Here is an 18,121-nt window from a genome sequence, read left to right as displayed (position 1 = left end):
AATGAATGTTAACCATTTCTTTTCCAAAATGTGCCTGTTTATAAGGGAAGAAGCCCTTGATGGCACTCATGACGTCCCAGTCACCTTATAAATAAAATTACAATCTATAACACTGTAAAGCTTCCCACATTTTATATAAAGCCATTTGTGAGCTAAATGCATTTAGATCTGCAATCCTGTGAATTGTTTTATGCACAGTAAACATATTAATGAGATTCAGGTGTCTGAAACATTTCTCTGTGTGTTTTCTCTTGACTGTCCATGGACCTACTGAAAGGTCCTAAAGGGAGGGAGGGATATTATACAATAGTTTAGGCTGGAAGGAACCTCAAGGATTATCTTATTCCAACATCATTCCATGGGCATGGGTACCTTCCACCCGATCAGGTTGCTCAAAGCCCCATTCGACCTGGCCTTGAACACTCCCAGGAGTGTGGAGTCCACATCTTCTCTGGGCAACCTGTGTCAGTGCCTCACCCCCCCTCACAACAAAGAATTTCTTCCTAATACTCTCTTTCAGATTAAAACCATTACCTCTTGTCCAGTCACCACACTCTGTTGTAAAATGTTCCTCTCCCTTCTTGTAGGACCCTTTAAGAGCTGGAAGGCTCATGGAATGTCTCTCTGGAGCCTTCTCTTCTCCAGGCTGAACAGCCCTAACTTTCTCATCCTTCCTTCATAGGAGAGGTGCTCCAGCCCTCTCCTCATCTTTGTGGCCTCCTGCAACTTTGCTCCAAGAGGTCCATGTCCTTTTTGTGTTGGAGACTCCAGAGTTGAATTCAATGTGGCAACAAAAGTTGTGACAGCTAAATAAGTTACTGCTTCCAGTTGTCCTGTCCCTGCTGCACTGTTGGATGGAGCTGTTCGTTAATTATTTGACACTCTAAGCATGTTGAAGGTAAATGGGCTTAATGCATGAGGCTAATGAGTCAATGGGCCACCTCATTGATAGAAGGGACAATGAAGCTGGAAGCACTGGACTGGTCAGTGCTGTTCTGTTGCTGCTGCTTTCACTTAATCAGCTGCAGTACTGAGTAATTTACCAGAGCGGCATGGGGTTCATCTTTGTACAAGCACACAGCCTCACTCTTTGTCCTGTTTCATCCTTGAGACTGCAACATTGCTAATCTCACAAACATTGTAGCCCAGCAAGTCTGATACTGTTAGGCTCGTTGTTGATTTTTTCTTTCATTTTTGTGTTTGTTTGTTTGCTGGGGTTTTTTTGGTGGTGTCGGGGTTTTTTTGTTTGGTTTTTTTTGTTGTTGTTGTTGTTTGTTTGTTTGTTTTGTTTGTTTTTTTTTTGTTTTGTTTTACCACTGGAAGTTTAGAGACTATATAAGTTAAAAAAGTGAAAAAGGGGGGGGAGGGGGGGTGGAAGGGGGAAGAAAAATACATATTCCTAAAAATTCTGTAGTTAAGACAGAAGTTAAATTGAGTCAAGGTCCCACATTATTGCTGCTTGGTTTATTCATTAAGGGTAACAGCTCCCTCTTCCATTCTATCCTGAATGAATTCTATCTCAAAAAAACTCTAATATTCCAGAAACATTTGCAATTAGCAGAAAAGAGCATGGTAAGAGTAGGAAAAAGCATAGGGACAGGTAACAAGTGGTAGTGAATCTTCTGGATTGCAGTGGATGCACAGATGGAAAGAAAACATACCTGCTGCACCAGAAATACAATAGATGCATCCTTATGCTCACTGGAGGCCAAATGGTCAGCTTCCAGAGGACCTGAGCCATTGCACACATAACTGGAAAACACACTATATTTGCTACTGAAGTGTCACTATTATTAATATGGGTCATAGAGTCTGTCTCTCCCTGTTAAAATTTTCAAGTACTTAATTCTGTCTGATATGTTTGTTAATTTCTCCTTTCCAAGGCATTCATGATGGATTTAGTGGAATGCTAAACATTTTGATTTATCCTCTGGGGTTAATTAAAATTTATTTCAAACAGAGGTTTGAAGATAACAGGCCAGACCTCTGAAGGACAGAGATCTCTGCCTTATTTTTCATTAATTAATGTGAATGCATGTTAATAGATGTTTTGGTAATACCTCCTAGATCTACTATTTCAAGGTGAAGCATAGAATTGTCTTTGCAATATTTCCTGACAGGCCCTTTCAGCTGATCAACTCAGTGTGTCTATTATGGAGTGAGAGCTTTGATTTTCTTTTTTCTTTATGGTCCTTAGTAGCTGAACCTTAAAAATAACGACTAAGGGTGGCAAAAATAGAAGATTATGCAATTATTATATAACTAATATGACAAGTTCCAACTTCAGAGGATTCCAAAAGAGGGTGGGAAAAAGCAGAAAAAAAATTTTAAAAAAAATCAAGGAAATATAGTTTGGTTCTCGTCAGTCTTCTTCCAAAAGCAAAGGAGATCATAAGAAAGAACAATTTCTAATTTTTAAATACCACAAGATAACCAATCATAATGCTTAATTTAGAGCCAAAGAAAGGAATTCACATGTTAGAACGCCTGTGCACTGTATGTTTATTAATCTGATTCATCAGAGGTTGTAGGAGCTAGTTTGAATATCATGGAACAAGTAAGCATGAGGAAGAATTTTTTCTCTTTTCCCCTGGGAAATTTTTACTTTACAAATATTGCAACAGAGCATAAATATGCCTCGAATCAAAACAACTGCTGAAGCCATTTTTCATTGTAGTTCCTTCTACTAGGTGACTTTGTAATATCAACAACATCCAGTTTTCAGTGAAATAACTTTAATTAAATAAAAAAAAAATAAGTCTAACTTTTGAAGTCATGTTTTTCATTTTCCACTAGGCTAAAAAAAGGGTTAATTATCAGGAGATGGAAGATATTTTTTTTATTTTTGCATTGAACTGGAATGTTTTCTCCTCCCTTTACTTTGTCCCCTCTTATTTGTTGCAAAAGGATTGAACAGTATTGAGAACATGGGAGAACAATCAGCAGAGAAAGCTACATCTGAAATGATATTTTGAAAGAGAAAACCATTTTTTTTTCTCCACTTTATTTTTTGTCACTGGGAAGAAATGTAGAGAGTTGAAAACTGAGCAAAATGCGAATTTTTTTCCCTCTTAAACATTCTACTGAATTCCTCCCTTCTCTTTTGCCCTTCATCTGCTGTAGTTAACATGCAAGCCTTCTTGATGTTGTAGTCTGATTTTGACGGAATGGTCTAAATATTTATTAGAGACTTTAAATTTATTATTATACTTTCCTGTGCAACTTATCCAGTCTCACTTATTGGCTGCTTATCTCTCTGGAAAGAGCTTTGAAAGAAGTAAACACAGGAAAGCATAGGAAATGTCTTCAAGGACCATGGGGTGCCAAGCAGGCGTATGTGAGCTTTTTTTTTATAACTGTTCTTGATTTTTAAGGCCTCTTAACTTCTAGTAGTTCCACCTTACTTCTTCAGAAGAGTTGCATTTACTGGTCTTGGGCTCCTTATCAAAAAATGAATTATTTGCGGAGATGTCTGCTTGGATAGAGGGGAAGTTTTGTGGATAAAGCTGAGATGGATGAGGGGAGCTCACTGATACCAGGCTGGAGATGCCATTCTCTATTCCACCCGACACAGGTTTCCTGGAACTGTACTCCTCCTGTTCCCTATCTGCTGTTCCAGAGCTGATCTGACTGACACAGGTCTGCTCTCTGAATCCACATTGTCATACAGATAGATGCCTTTTTTCCTGCCTCTAGTGAGCACTACCAGCTCATGCAACACTCAGGAAAGCATGAGCACGAGATAGCACTTGAGCAGAGGGGAGATGGGAACCTTTTTTCAGCAATCTCCTAGATTTGACTCAATTAGCTGTAGCATAACTCTTACTTCACAAATTAGCATATTCAAACAGCCACTGTTTTGATCAATAGGAGCAAGAGACGCATCAGCCAGTCCAAATGTGAAAGTAATAATGACAGCATTGCACTTTTTCTACAGCCTCCTTCATGTTTTTCCCATGTTAATTAAGACTTCAACATTCTTGCCAGCCAACTGTGGCATAAGAATATGAAGAATCTTGCCCAAGGTCACATAGGAAGGAACTAGAGGCTCCCAGGAGTCTCTGCCTTGCAACAGCAAACTTCCCTGCTGGAGTTAGAGGAAACAACAGTGCTGCTTAATTGAATTGGCATTTTGTGCCATATTCTGTTCCCTGGAAGCTGCAGAAATCTAATATCAGTTAAGGCAAAGTATTCATGTTCTCTGCTCCAGTATTTGATTTGAACCAGATGCCCTTTTTGTTCCCTAGTAAGGGGTGATTCCCTTTGGGAATAACTCCTTGGTACATAAAAAATTCTTCTGGAGGAAATGCTACTGGACTTAACAGGTCTCAGGAGAAAGCTAAATCTAGATAGACAGAGTTCGAGGTGACATTTCAAAGCAGTGCAAAACTCTCCTGGGAACCTTTTCTACTCTGCAGCTGAAACCTCCAGCATCTGAAATCTGATATCCTTGGGTGCTGCTGGTGGTGTTTATTTATTTTTGAATGATATTTCAGAAATGGGGATCACTTTGCAGATCACCTATGAGAAATTGTGTCTTTTCCCAGGCACTGCCCAAAAAGCAGGTTTCTTGCTTTGTTTTCTTTTTTGATGTGACTGTTGGCTGTCACTGTTTATCTTTCACTGACAACCTTTCAGTCCCAGTACTCCCTCCACTCTGCAGTTAGTTAATTGTTATTATATTTAATTAAAGCTGCATCTTACATCAGGAAAAGTATTACCAGTCTATATATCTTTGGGGGTGGGAGGGTTGGGGTGTTTTTATTAGCCTTAGAATGTTTTAGGACTCTCACTATGAAAATATCATGACATCCCCATCTGCCTTCTCTTGACAGAAGCTGTAGCCAGCTATAAAATGTAGACTGAAGTCTGTGAGCTGAGAGAAAACTACTCCATAATCAATCTTGTCTTAATTGTAAAACACTGTGACTGCAGTCATTCTTTAGGTTTGTGTCACCAGATTTTGTACTTCTTCATGTAAAATATTTCAGTGATGAAAGTTAACAGTAACACCTGTTATTGACTTGCGTCAGCAGAGTCATCAGAAAATGGGAAAGAGGGAATACGATATAGAAAAAACCCCACATATACAGATTTGGAAGCACCATTCAAAAAAACAATATTACCATATAAGCTAATAAGAAGAAAAAGGGATTATCTTTGGAGATGTAATTATGTCCTGGTTCCGGAGGTGGCACCAGTTCCAAGCCAGAGGGGGCATGGCTGCAGTGGGGTTGGGTCAAGCTGCACAGTGAGCATTTTTGCGTCACTCTCTTTTTTGTACACTTTTGTTACTAACATCATTGCTGTTACTGTTTGTTTTCTTATCTCATTGCTGTTTCCAGTACATTGTTCTTACCTCAACCTGTGATCTTTACTTTTTGTGCCTCCAGTTCTCCTCCTCCAGCCCAGTCTCAGTGGGAGCACTATGTTGGGGAGTACCATTCCTAACCCACGACAGATTTTCTGAAGGGAGTTCGTTTCCTATTTCTCTGCCAAACACACTCAAGCACTTGCCATCAGTGTTCCCTGTCTAGGTGTTGAACATCTACTTACTGGTTCAAGCCAGGCTCTTCCACCTGTAAATCCTAGAATCCTTCAAAACCCAAATATGCATCCCCTGTTATTACAGCCTCTGTCTATCTTCTGCTGCATTATCAATGAACCAGAAAACATTGTCATGACGTTTTCACCTTGTACTACCTTTGGTGATATTCCCTTGACAGTAAAAGCTTAAGCCAGCCCCTACAATTACTGGGAATCTAGAAATGCTATCAAATGTGCCTGTAACTTTAAAAAGAGAAAGTGGCAGAAGACTGAGGTGAATTTTAGAAATTGTTTTTGATTTTGATGTTTTCAAACTTTCATTTTAACTAGACAAATTGCTACACAGAAGGTCTGTAGTAGGAGGTCACTGTTAATATAGTAAGACTAGTAGATTTCTTTACAGGTTGTATCTAGGCATAATGGAAATTCAAATTGGTCAAATGGTGCAAAAACAAAGGAAATATTTGATAAATCACAGCTTTGTTTGTTTGGGGACAGGGTAGTCATAGCCTAATGAAAATAATAAATTCCTGTCAATGACTATAGGTTTGACATCATAATTTTCCAAATTATGGTTATAATATTTTCATAGTCAGAGTCTTAAAATACTATAAGACTAACAAAAATACTAAAGGAGTTCTTTTGTCTGTTGGATGCCTGTAGAAGTGGGGGCTATGAAGGGGTCATCACCAATGAATTACTCACTTGGATACATTATTCCCAGGCTCTTTCTCAACTTTATGTTGTTCATCCTTTCCCTTTTTAGGGCTGTTTTTTGTCAAATCTATGCAGTGATTACGAGTAGCGTAGATGCTGCTTTTCAATACCACCCTGATGTTTGAGTGCACAGCAGGCCTTAATGTCCTGACCAACCTCACATTGGGATCTGTACTCCATGCACCCTCTGTCCATTTCTCTAGAAGCTCCATTTAAACTCAAGCTGTGTCTTTATGCCTTACCTGAGCTATGCTATAGGCATGCATTCTAGCCCTGTCTGGATTTTGGATCTATCTTGTTGACTTGTCTCCAGTCTTGCCTCCAGCAAGACCTCTTGCTGCTCTGGGCACCTTAGATACATGCTGGATTGAGTTCATCATCTTCCTTTGTCTGGGACTGCTGATGAATCAGCTCTTATCAGCATCCTGCTCTGATCAGACAGCTGGGACCTGTAGCAAGCCTCTGCTGTGACCACCTGAAGCTCCCAGCTCATCTTCCCCTGTGCAACAGCCTTGATCTTGCTGCTCCCTAACAGGGGAAACATTTGGTTTCCTTTTTGCAGAAATTCTAAGTAGGAGCTTAGGTATTATTTTATGAACAGCCAGATCTCAAACTCCATTCAATCAATATCTTGATTAAAAACTGCCAGAAATGAAGTGGAAGCTAATTTCAAGATGCTTAGCATCCAAGGGAGAGAGTATGTACATGGGGAAAATGAAATATATTTCTTTCCAGAATCCTGATATTCTGATTGCATTAAACATGAGTCTATTAATGAGTATTGCCAAATGCTGGGGAAGAAGGGGAGAGAGGACAGAAGTTAAATGCAACTTTTAGAGAGGACAAAAGAGAATTTGGATAGATTAGACTTGGTTGGTTATATGAAAGGTTTTACAATGTAACTTGAAGAAAAAAATTCTTTACCAATGAGATGTGCTTGCAAAATGGAGAAAAGGTAACATGCATTTCCTATCAGCAAACCATATTCAGTAATGCAACCATATTCTCTGATAAGATTTCTGGATTTTGCTTAAAAAAGGAGATGCAATAAATTTCCCTTATCTTGGCTTCAGTAGAGAATTTTAAAACAACAAACAAAATGCTGTGATGTACTGAACAACATATTTCTACCAGAAAGAAGGGAGTAACAATGCCATTGACCAAGGTTCTGGAAAGCTATCTGTGATTGTAGTCTACTCCCAGGAAGGAGTCATAACCCAGCCTTGGTACACATCTGGGATGCAAGAATTTAGACCACCCCAGAAAATATCCTTTTTCCATGTTTGGCATATCAAAGCAGAGTTTAAGTGGACATGTCATGGTGTTGCGAAGGAAGAACTGAGAAAAAGAGAAATTAAACTGAAAGAATATTGGAACAAATTCAGGATGGATTTCAGAGAATGAAAATACATTTAAGCTGGATAGCAGGAGAAAGTATCTAGGTTCTGGAGAATGAAGTTTTGTGATGATTGTTCAGTAGTAACAGGAGGAGCAGAACAGAAATTAGAATGAATTTTAAGAAATAACTTAATCACTTTATGAAATAAACCTCCCTAAGAGGTTCCTCAAAGGTCTGAGTACACTGACTGAAGAGGTTTCTTCCAGTCACGTTGTTTCTTTTCAGTAGACTGAGAACAAATTGATTTTGACAGAGCACAAGACCATTTGGCAACTCTGACAATTGTTGTTTCTACTTTATACTTGTATATGGTCTATTCTTTATTATTGTGTCCTTCAGTTTCTCATACAACATTTCAGACTGTTTAATCTTCACATAAATAATGAGAAATATTTATGTTCTGCTGAATAAGCTGGTCCTGTGTTATTGGTTAATGGATAACTTAGGGAGATGGAGATAATTTTCCACTACTAAGCAATGGTAAGACTGTGTCCACTGTAATATATAGAAAGTCAACACAATGCAAAATTATGCTATTAGCTCCCAATAGATGTTTGTACCTATTTTCACAGATACTTATCTTAAAAAAAATCTGTTTGCCAGCCTCCTAAAAACTTACAATTTTTTTTTCCCAGAGCTGAGAAAATGTGGCTTGATTTCCCCTTCTAAGAATGACTTAGAGTTAATGATATCTTTCAGAAAGAAGTATTATATTCAGATCAGTGTAAAAGGTTGCTTTGTTATGTGTGAGGGATGTAGAACAATAGCATTACTGGCCACAGGATCTGTCTGGCAGCAGAGGTGCAGGGGAGCAGTGGAAGGAAGACAAATTAACATCCTGCCCTAAGCACTGAAATGCCTCAGTATGGCTCTGCAGCCTCTACACTGAGATATGACACCTCCTCCTGTGAGATGAAGAGAAGCAGAAATGATGCCATGCCCACTCTTAACATCTTTGCAAGATTAAGGCAAGAGGACAGCATCTCTGTGAAGCAACTGAGCTGCAGCAAGAATCTATCAAGGTGCCTGGTACCCTGCTGCTCAGGAGTGTATAAGAAGCAACAATCTCCATTCCTTTATATAATTAACTAATTATACTTCTCAGTAAAATTAAATATATATAAAATTATCTCATTCATATTCATAACTTTTGTGTCTCTGAATGGTAGCTATGATTTTCCCCTATTACAGTTTGAATTATAGCAGCATAAATCTCATTTTTCCACTTCTGAACACTTGCCATCCATCCGTTCATTTCTTTAGCACAACTGCTATTTCTGAAGCAATGGCAAAAAGGGAATGCAACATTTTCCTCTCTTCTGTGACTTCTCAGAACTGCTTTATTGTTGCACTGGGAAAAAAAAACATTTTAACAAGGCTGCATATTGTGCCTAATCTGTTCTCTGTTTTCTCCAAAGGAAACCATCATACTTTCTGCTTTACAGTCTAGAAGGTGATTCACTGTCATTATCAAGATCATGTGATTTAGAAACTTTATGTGTAATGAAAACTTCTTCCTTTACATGCACCATCTCATGGCTGAAGACCAGTTTTCACTATTAGAGATCAGGATGGGCTGAAATAGGTACTTAAAACTCTCAGGAAAAAGAAAAAAAATTCTCTCAAAATTCATCAGCAAGTTTTGCAAACTGGACTTTGCTGAAAAATTTTGAATCAGGATATGCAGCCTTTTTATCTTTATCTCAGCTACTATCTTCCTATGAGCACGCACCCCTTATTGTAAGAGGAAAGAGATTTGGTCGCACAAGTGGTTTGTAGAGTCTAGAGAAGAGGAGACTAAGGGGAGACCTCATTACAGTCTACAGCCTCCTCATGAGCGTAAGCAGAGGAGCAAGCACTAATCTCTTCTCTCTGGTCACCAGTGATGGGACCCAAGGGAATGGCATGAAGTTGTGTCAGGGAAGGTTTAACTCGGATGATGGCAAAATGTCTTCACCCACAGGGTGGTTGGGCACTGGCACAGGCTCCCCGGGGAAGTGGTCAGAGCACCAAGTGTGACAGAGTTCAAGATGCATTTGGACAATACTCTCAAGAACATGTGTGATTCTTGGTCCTGTGCTATGCCAGCAGTTGGATTCTATGATCCTTTTGGATCCCTTTCAACTCAGGGTATATTATGATGTTAAGGGTCTGTGTACACAGCAAATATTATGTAGACATTTGAAAACAAGCTGTAATTCATTTGCACTGTGGTAATCTAGAGAAGTGTGACCTCAAATGTGAGTTTAATGAAATTGTTTTTGATTAGGTTTAAAAATTGGCAACAGAACTTAGTCGTGAGCTTACAAATATTTTCCCTATGTTTTTAACTTCTTTTTTTTTTTTTCATGCATTAAGGGCTGTCAGGAAAAAAAAAACAAAACAAAACATTTATGGACCACACAATGTTGTCTTGATTAAAAAAATATACCACAACCCAAAATCCCCAAATAAATGCCTCCATCAATCAAAGTAACTTTTCATTTAACAGAAGATATGAATTGCAAACCTAAAACATTTTGGGGAAATAAGTTTCATTACTGTGTTCTGTCAAAACATTGGAAAGAGGTTACCTCTGTGTCTGTGTGCTCTTACACCTCTCTGCAATGAGAAGGAAGACATGCAGACTCATTGCAGTCTGGAACCCCAGTATTTCTCATTTCCTTCAAAAAAGGAGAAATCTAAGTCCAAACTTGGTGGGGAACACATTCATTCTGGAATCAACATGTATGAGTGAATGACATAGTTCTGGACATACCTAACCACAACTAAGAAGTTTTTTTTTAGCTAGTGCCACATATAATCTCTCAGTTTTCCAGAAAGGTAGTCCTTGTTAGTCTGAGAAGGTTTTTATTGGGAAGCAGGTGAGGTATATAGCTTGTTTCCCAGAATCTATGAAACAGCTAAGAGAAAAACAGACTGAGGCATAACTTAAGACTTCAACCCATGTGATAAGATTGACTTTGTGGAGAGAGATTATAAAGCTGAATGATATGTGGAGCTTCATGGGATACTCATGTAAGCATTCAGAGGACAGGAAAAAAGAATATGAATCTGCAGACACACTCTCACTAGAAATTAACTTTTAGATTATATTCTTTCCATTTCAGATTCTTTTTTATGTGAAAGTAGATTTTTTTCTTTCTTTTATTTAGAAGATAGATTAAAAGCAATGTTCTTATTAAATGGTATCATAAGAGGAGTACAGACATTCGGGAGTGAATTTATTTGCTCTAAATTGGTCATGATTTTCCCTACTGCAAACAATACCTTGGATAATTCCTCTTACTGATTACAGTGCAGACTGTGATGTATCCCTTTATGACACCAGTCAAATATTGTCTCAATATTTCTTCGGGAGAACTAACTTTTCAGTTTCCTTTAAATTTACTTTTTTTTGCATTTTAAATTTCCAAAATACCCACTGTATTAATGTGGACCAAGAGGAATGGCATTGTGTCTCTTAAAGGTGAACTTCAGTTCTCCAAAGAATTGTTGGAACAGATTAATGGCTAGCTCTCTTCTTACAGCCAGTTAACTCAGGCAAAATAGGATGAGGTCATCCCTTTCCAGTGTCTGAACATTTTATGTTGTGCTACTGTTTTGAGTACATCTCCTTTTCCCTTAGGTTCATGAGCAGTTCTCTCCAAAAGGCAAATATTAAAAAAAAAACCAAACCAAACCAAAAAAATCAACAAGTTGGTCTAGCAAATTAAAAACAGAAAATCTTGCCAGGAAAAAGAAAAAAAAAAAAGATATTAAAGTGCAGTTTTCCAGTCTCTGTTTATCTCTGCTGGAATGACTGATGGTTGTTTTTCTTCTGCTCTTTGACTGTTTCCTCTCCTCCAGCTTGAGTTTAAAAACTTCATAACAATATTTAAACTTCAAGTAATCATAATATCTAAACATTCTAAATCTTGAAGCACAAATACTCAAGATACTTAGCTTAGTCTTCAAAAGTGCTCAGTGGGCAAGCTTATTAACTTGTTAAGACTGTCTCCAGGAAAGCAGGGATACCAGTTGTGTTTAATATATATTTTGATAAATTTTAATTTCTTGAGGACTCTTAAAGAAACCTGTATAAATATAGTATATTTTGAATGATAAAAATATGATTCTTATTTTCCCTAAACAAAACAACAAACGTCTGATTTTTTCTCTTTATAATCTTGGCCTTGTTCTTCTGAGATGGCTATTATGGCTCAAAAGAAAACATAAATGAAAACACATGTAGTTTTCAAATAACACAGAAGTTGGAAGACAGATCAATTATACCAATAGTTTTCTACCACTGGATTTGGAGTGTACTTATAATTATTTTTTTTCTTAATAAAGTTATAGGGAATGCCAAGGAAAAAGGGCCAATACATACAGTAAGGAATCATCTCCCAGAAAGTTGTTTCTGAGATAGGAGCTGGGACATGACACATAGCAAATCAAGTGCAAACTTCAGGTGTGGTATTGTAGCAGAAGATAAACACAGTACTTGGATCTACCATCACAGGAACTTCAGTCAGAATAAAGAAGCTGTGTTACAGTAATGTGCAGAACCACTAGTGGAATATGTTTTCTAGATCTGGTTACTCTCTTTAAAAAGAAGTATCAAGCAATTCCTAAGCATTCTGAAAAGAAATGAGAGATCTGAAGTTTGTTTTCAGATGTGACAACTAAGCCTAATTTATTTGCAAATAGAAATATTACAATGCTGTACTTTTTGAATATACAAACAGAAGACAATAAATCTGACAGTACATGCACTTTGATCTAAGAGAACAAGGTATGTCTGCCAATCTCTAGAACATTATGGCATATCAATTCACATTGAGAATGGAGTGAAACACTTGAACAGTTAATAAACTACTAAAAATGATTACCAATGGCTGTGGAAGGTTTTTTACTTATCACTTGATAAGTGGGTATCTTGAAGAAACATAACAAAGCATAAAGTATTTTTTCTATATTCTCACTGTAAGAATTGCTGAATAAAGCCCTTTTTTTTCTGTGATACTCCAAAAGAAAGGCAGAATGACCCTAATTGTATACTGACTCTAGAAGACTGACTGTTTTTTTGAGAAGCAGTTGCTGTTGAAATCCCCACTCTGTCGTACATCAGGTTTGACAGAATCTCTTAATTGGATCTCTGTAAATCATGACTAGGCAACCAATGCACCTTTCTTTGCAGGCTGTGATTTAAACCCTCTCTCCTTACAATCAAAAGCAAATAATTCCAATACTTCACAGAAGTCATAAAAGAATGGAGCTAGCTGTGGAAATAGAGTGGGAAAAGACCATTGAAATCCATCTCTCTGAAGAATGTGAAGAAATTAATAATGATAGAAGAGGTGTTTCCTGAGAAGCATGTAGTTGGGAAAAAAAAAAAAAAAAGATGCATAACGATTTGTAAGAATCCCTGTTGACACTGAAGGTACTGATATGTAGCCAGCATGATTATCCACCAAGTTTTTCTGAGGCTGAAATGCTTTACAACACCTTAAGGTGAGCATTAGAGGCACAGTAAACGAAGATTCTTTTATGGGGAGTGAAGAAGAGAGTAACTTGTTCTCTTTTTCCTTCTGGGTCTCCCTTAAAGCATTTGTTTTTTAAAAAAGTTGTCACTTGCTTTCTGCCATGTTCTGGCTTTATTCCTACCACTTGTGCCGTGATCATTTCCTCTGTCACTGCAATACAGGTATGGCACACAGTGGTGATTATATGAAACAGAGGGAGAGTACACCCATAGCAATATTTTATTGCAATTGGTTGCCCCCAAAAAAGTAAAATGTCTTTAACAGGTGAGATTCACCTAAATTCACTTTTAATAGAGATCAAAATGCAAGTGGTAAGTTTGTTTTGTAGGAAAGCAAGAAAGGCATATTCAGGCTATGAAATTAGAAACACCCTTTTGAAAGAAAACCTCAGAAATAAGAATGCATGTCACAGAAACACTTTGTCAATGTCTTGTCCCAGCTGACACTTGGTGCAGACTCAGACTTGCAGGTTTCCATCTCCAGGAGCCTCTGGAGGCTGCTCTCACTCCTTCTTTCCACCTGCGCGTAAGAGTTATAAGATGACATTGAATGCAAATGAGAATTCAGAGCAGTTCCAAGGAACTCTCAGTTCTTCCTCCATAACAATGGAGATTTATTATACAATGACTTCTATTAACTTTATTCTTTGTGAGGACAAACCCACTCTTTTTTCTGGATCTGGTCTGAACTGCTTTTTCAAATTCAGTGAGACTCTGTTGCGTTGCTTTCTCCCTCAGAAGGACCTTTCTGTCATGATGTTAATTGCATTAGAGTCTAATCTGATTTTTTCCCAGTGTGATTTGCCCTGTGAAACTTTGGGTGGCCTCATAACAACTGATGGTAACACAAGTATTATCTGTAGCCTTTGATAGCCTTACAATGCTTGACAAATCTCTGGCTTTGCAAGCAGAACCCTCATTCCAAGGGACGCATTTAGAAGTACAAGTCAGTCTTTGGGGTGGCTTCACTGAAGCATCTTAAATTTTTTTCCTCATGCCTGCAACTTCTGGTCAGTTTTAAGGATCAGGCCTTATGACTGACTCTATGAACTTCTGCAGCAGCCTGATCCTTGTTTTTATGCTTTTGGTGAATTGTTTGTTATGTTTGAATGTTTTACATAATTAAACTCAACAAAATTGTGTTTAATAAGGACAAGGACTGGGAGTTCTTTCTCTACTTATTCCCATTTCTCATTTTTTCAAAAGTTGTTTTCCATTTTCCTTTGTTTCTTAGCAGCTCCACATTCTTTCAGATGACCTTTCTTCTCTTTCTGATTTGCTGCTGCTGTATTTGTGTTCAGATGTGGCTAAAACTAGCTCTGTTGAAATAAATAAATAATATCCATTTTCCTCTCTCTGTCAGTCTGTGTTTAGTTATCTTTCTTCTGTGCAACTATGTGATTGGAGGCTGTCATATTGCGGCTTCTTCCAAGCTGACAATAACACTTCTTTCCTCACTGTCTGCTCACAAATTCATTCCTCAGCCTCTTGCAGGAGCTCTCCAAAACACCATCCTCATTCAATAATGTCTCTTTTCACAGTTTTTTTCTACTTTCAAATACTTTTGGACACTGCTCATTATTTCTGAGGATTCCTTTTCTTTATCTTTTCTTAATTTTCTCCACCTGATAGGCTACACTGTTAGCTAAGTGGCTTATTACCAGCCAAAATTTCTTAGGTCACTGCATCTTTAAACAATTCCAAATCAGCTTTGTTCAGTCACCTGCAGCTTTTTGATATTACTTAAATGTTGATGCATATCTTCTTAGTCTAGTCTGCATTAAAAAAAAAAAAAACAAACAGTAAAAAATCCCCAAAACAACAAAGCACAAACCCCCTAGCTACTCTTTTTTTAAAAATCCTCTTGTTAATTTTGTTTCATAACTTTGATCTACAGTATGGCATTATTCTTCCACATTTTCTAATAAAATATTTCTCTATCTTTTCAGAACAGCCTTTATACATTACAGTATTTTTTCTTGGTTTTATTCATCAAGTTGTTAATTGCTGTGGTAAAATCTGACTAAAACTGACAATTGTCTTAGATGATCTATAGAAATCTGTTTCACTTACTTCTAAAAGTCTTCATTTCTTTCATGTAAACCTTTGCTCCTTACATATATTTGAATTACAGCATCCAGAAGGGCTCTTCTGAACCAGTGCTACACAGTGTCTATCCAGTTCCAAAACGTTATAGTTCAAATGGGAGTGGAAAAGTGAAGGTAACCAAAGTGATTCCAGTTTGAAAAATAACTAATAGAAGAATTGGGGTTATCATCCAGGAAGAAATATAACTCTGGGGAAAAGGATAAAGTCTTCAAAACCGTAGATTCCTTGGTAAAAATTAGTACATAACAATTGTATTTCTAAAACATGAAACAGGAGAAGTCAGATCAAACTGGTAATAAAGTTCTTAAGCAGGCAAAGAAAATACTTTTTCATCTATAGTTCAGCTGTAGAATTTCTTAGCAGGAGAGGTAGTGGACACTGAAAGCCTACATGGTTCTTATAGTCATGGACAATCAATGGAAGGAAAAACCCACTGAGGGTTAAACATATCCACGCCCCCACACCTGCCTGCCCCCTGAGACTCTCAAGAACTCCCTGGACCACAAACCGTGAGATGCTGGAAGACTATGCTGCAGAGGCATCCCTAAGATTCTCGCTGTTTTCTTGTGTTTTTTTTTTTTTTTTTTTTACTAGTGGTCCTCAGACAAGGAGCAATGTATGAGGCCATTTATCTGACACTGGAATGGATATTGCACACTAGAGCATTTTTTTCAGACTTTTATAATCTGAACTTGTGTGTTTGGAATTCAATAAATAATAATATAAATTACACGTTGTCTCTCTGCATTTTGGGTCACTAAACATTGCACGGAGACTGGAGCCTCCAGGACAGTCAACTTTAAAAACTGAAACAGCTTTCCTAGAGAGACATATCTGTTGTTTAGTCTACAGAAATACATGTACTTCTGGGCTGGAGATAGCACATGTTCCCTAAAGCAATTCCCTTGTTAACTGAATCTGCCTGTATGTTGCATAGGCTAGAGAACTATTTTGAAAAAGTGGAGGCAAAGAAAAGGTACTGGGAGTCCAAACTTTTTCTCTTTCCCAAACTGTTGTTTAACTAACCAATACTTGACATGTGCCTGGCGAGATGGCCAGAACCGCAAATTCTTTTTCAATCTGTGTGGGAAAAAATTTTCTTCTATCATCCTGTTTTGTTTATTCAGCACTGACAAGGCAAAAAGATGAGAGGGCTTTTGGTCTTTTAAAGCTTGTAATATACAAATGGAAAGCCAACACAACTGGAGAGCAGAAAACAGAAAAATTGAAGGATGTAGGAACTAAAGAACCTCACCCACTCAGAATCAGTAAACATTTTAGAGACAAATCACTCTAGTTTCCTATCTGTAAAATAAGGACATCTCATAAGGTTGCAGGCAAATTTGTGATAGTTAGAGCTCCTTATTTTCTGCAGTAATGCACACAATAAAAAAGCTCCTGAGGAAACAGAATATTCTGTGTGCAGTGCAATGAGGAAAAGTGTGAGGCCACACACTGAAGGAAAAGGTTAAGAAAAAAGGAAACAAAGAAATAATAGAAAAATAAAAAATAGAAACAAATAAAATTCTGACCAGCAAGACAGTTCATTTGCTGAGCACTCTCCATCAAAGGATCTAATTAAATAAATAAAAAATCCAAGCAACAAGATTTAATTATTAAGAGTACAGAGACAGTCTTCTAAAGACAAAAGAAAAAGTCTGAGTAACACACCTTGTCCTTCATCAGGCCTGGGTAAATGTGAAAGGATGGCATGTCACTGTTTTATTTTATTTTTTTCTCTGAGAGGTGAGGATTTTTCTCCTTCTTTCCCCCTTTTTAACTCTCCAAAGTAGTCAGTCTGCTACCATATTTTTCTGAGTATCTATCCTCCACAGCCTTATGAGATTTCTAAAGTCTTTCTGATCCTTGTCACACAAATGTCTGTTCCCTGGAGCTGTCCTCAGACCACTAATTTTGTTTGCACTATGTCAGTTTGCTCAATCTTTGTGGTTTTGTTTCTGGATGCCAAAGATACACTCCTGCTCCTAATTACCATGGTTCTGACTCTTCTTCCCTGCACAATAAGATGATATCTCCATTTTATCCAAACTCAGACTCTACTTCATGTTAAGTCTGGCGATTCTCAAGCACCTTAAAGGTTGTGTTTTTACTCAGGCCTGGGCATCTCTTGTTCACAGCAGGTAACAAGTTGCCCATTACATGCTCTCACCCAAGTTCTAATCTGAAAATTTTAATGACAGCTGGGTTACACCTGATAGGTCTTCTCAAAACTCTTGTAAAATTGGGAACTTCATTAAATACTATTGGATCATTTTTTTTTCAAATACAGAATGATACCTGATTTCATTCAGTATCCCAATAATGAGAGCATAAAGGCAAGATGCTGGAAAATTTATGATGAACTATTCCTCAACCTCAGGAAATTAAACTCACCCTACATGCTGTGTGGGAGGGTACCCTAACCATCAGGCTGTAAAGCCGGCTGGGCTGGAGGCAATGTCTTCCCTCTGGTGATGGTATGACACTGTTCTTTTGCACACTGATTGTAGGATTTTGTAGGGTAGAAGACAGGTCTCTGAGCAGAGGAGAAAAATCCAGCAACCTCATTTCCAGACTCTGCTCCAAAGTCTTTCATGTCTGAAACATCTGACTCTAAAAACAAAGTTAAAGGTTTGGGAAAAAAAGTCATGTTTTACAGTCAAAATAGTTTTGAACTTTTTTCTACTGCTACATTAGTGACACAAAGAACCAGAGTATTAACCTTTCAGAAAAAAACCCAAAAACATCACTGCTTGTTTATCTAGGCTTCAGTGGATCTGATCACATCAGAATTAGTAAAAACAGTAGTACTTCTCTGCATT

General features: G+C 37.7%; 1 long non-coding RNA gene across 1 annotated transcript in view; it reads left to right on the top strand.

Annotated features, from left to right (window-relative positions):
- LOC114063503 overlaps nt 1–9,728 on the top strand; it is an 18,480-nt gene extending 8,752 nt beyond the window's left edge. The window contains exons 2-3 of the long non-coding RNA XR_003572565.1: nt 1,415–1,425; nt 9,627–9,728. This is a non-coding gene — a long non-coding RNA (uncharacterized LOC114063503). The remainder of the gene's footprint in view (nt 1–1,414; nt 1,426–9,626) is intronic.
- The last annotated feature ends 8,393 nt before the right edge of the window (nt 9,729–18,121 follow it).

The sequence above is a fragment of the Empidonax traillii genome, unplaced genomic scaffold (assembly GCF_003031625.1).
Source record: "Empidonax traillii isolate 1590-97213 ecotype Southwest subspecies unplaced genomic scaffold, ASM303162v1 scaffold471:size1368335, whole genome shotgun sequence".
NCBI lineage: Eukaryota > Metazoa > Chordata > Aves > Passeriformes > Tyrannidae > Empidonax > Empidonax traillii.
The sequence above is the reverse complement of the archived record's forward strand: the minus strand, read 5'-3'. Positions and strand labels throughout refer to the sequence as shown.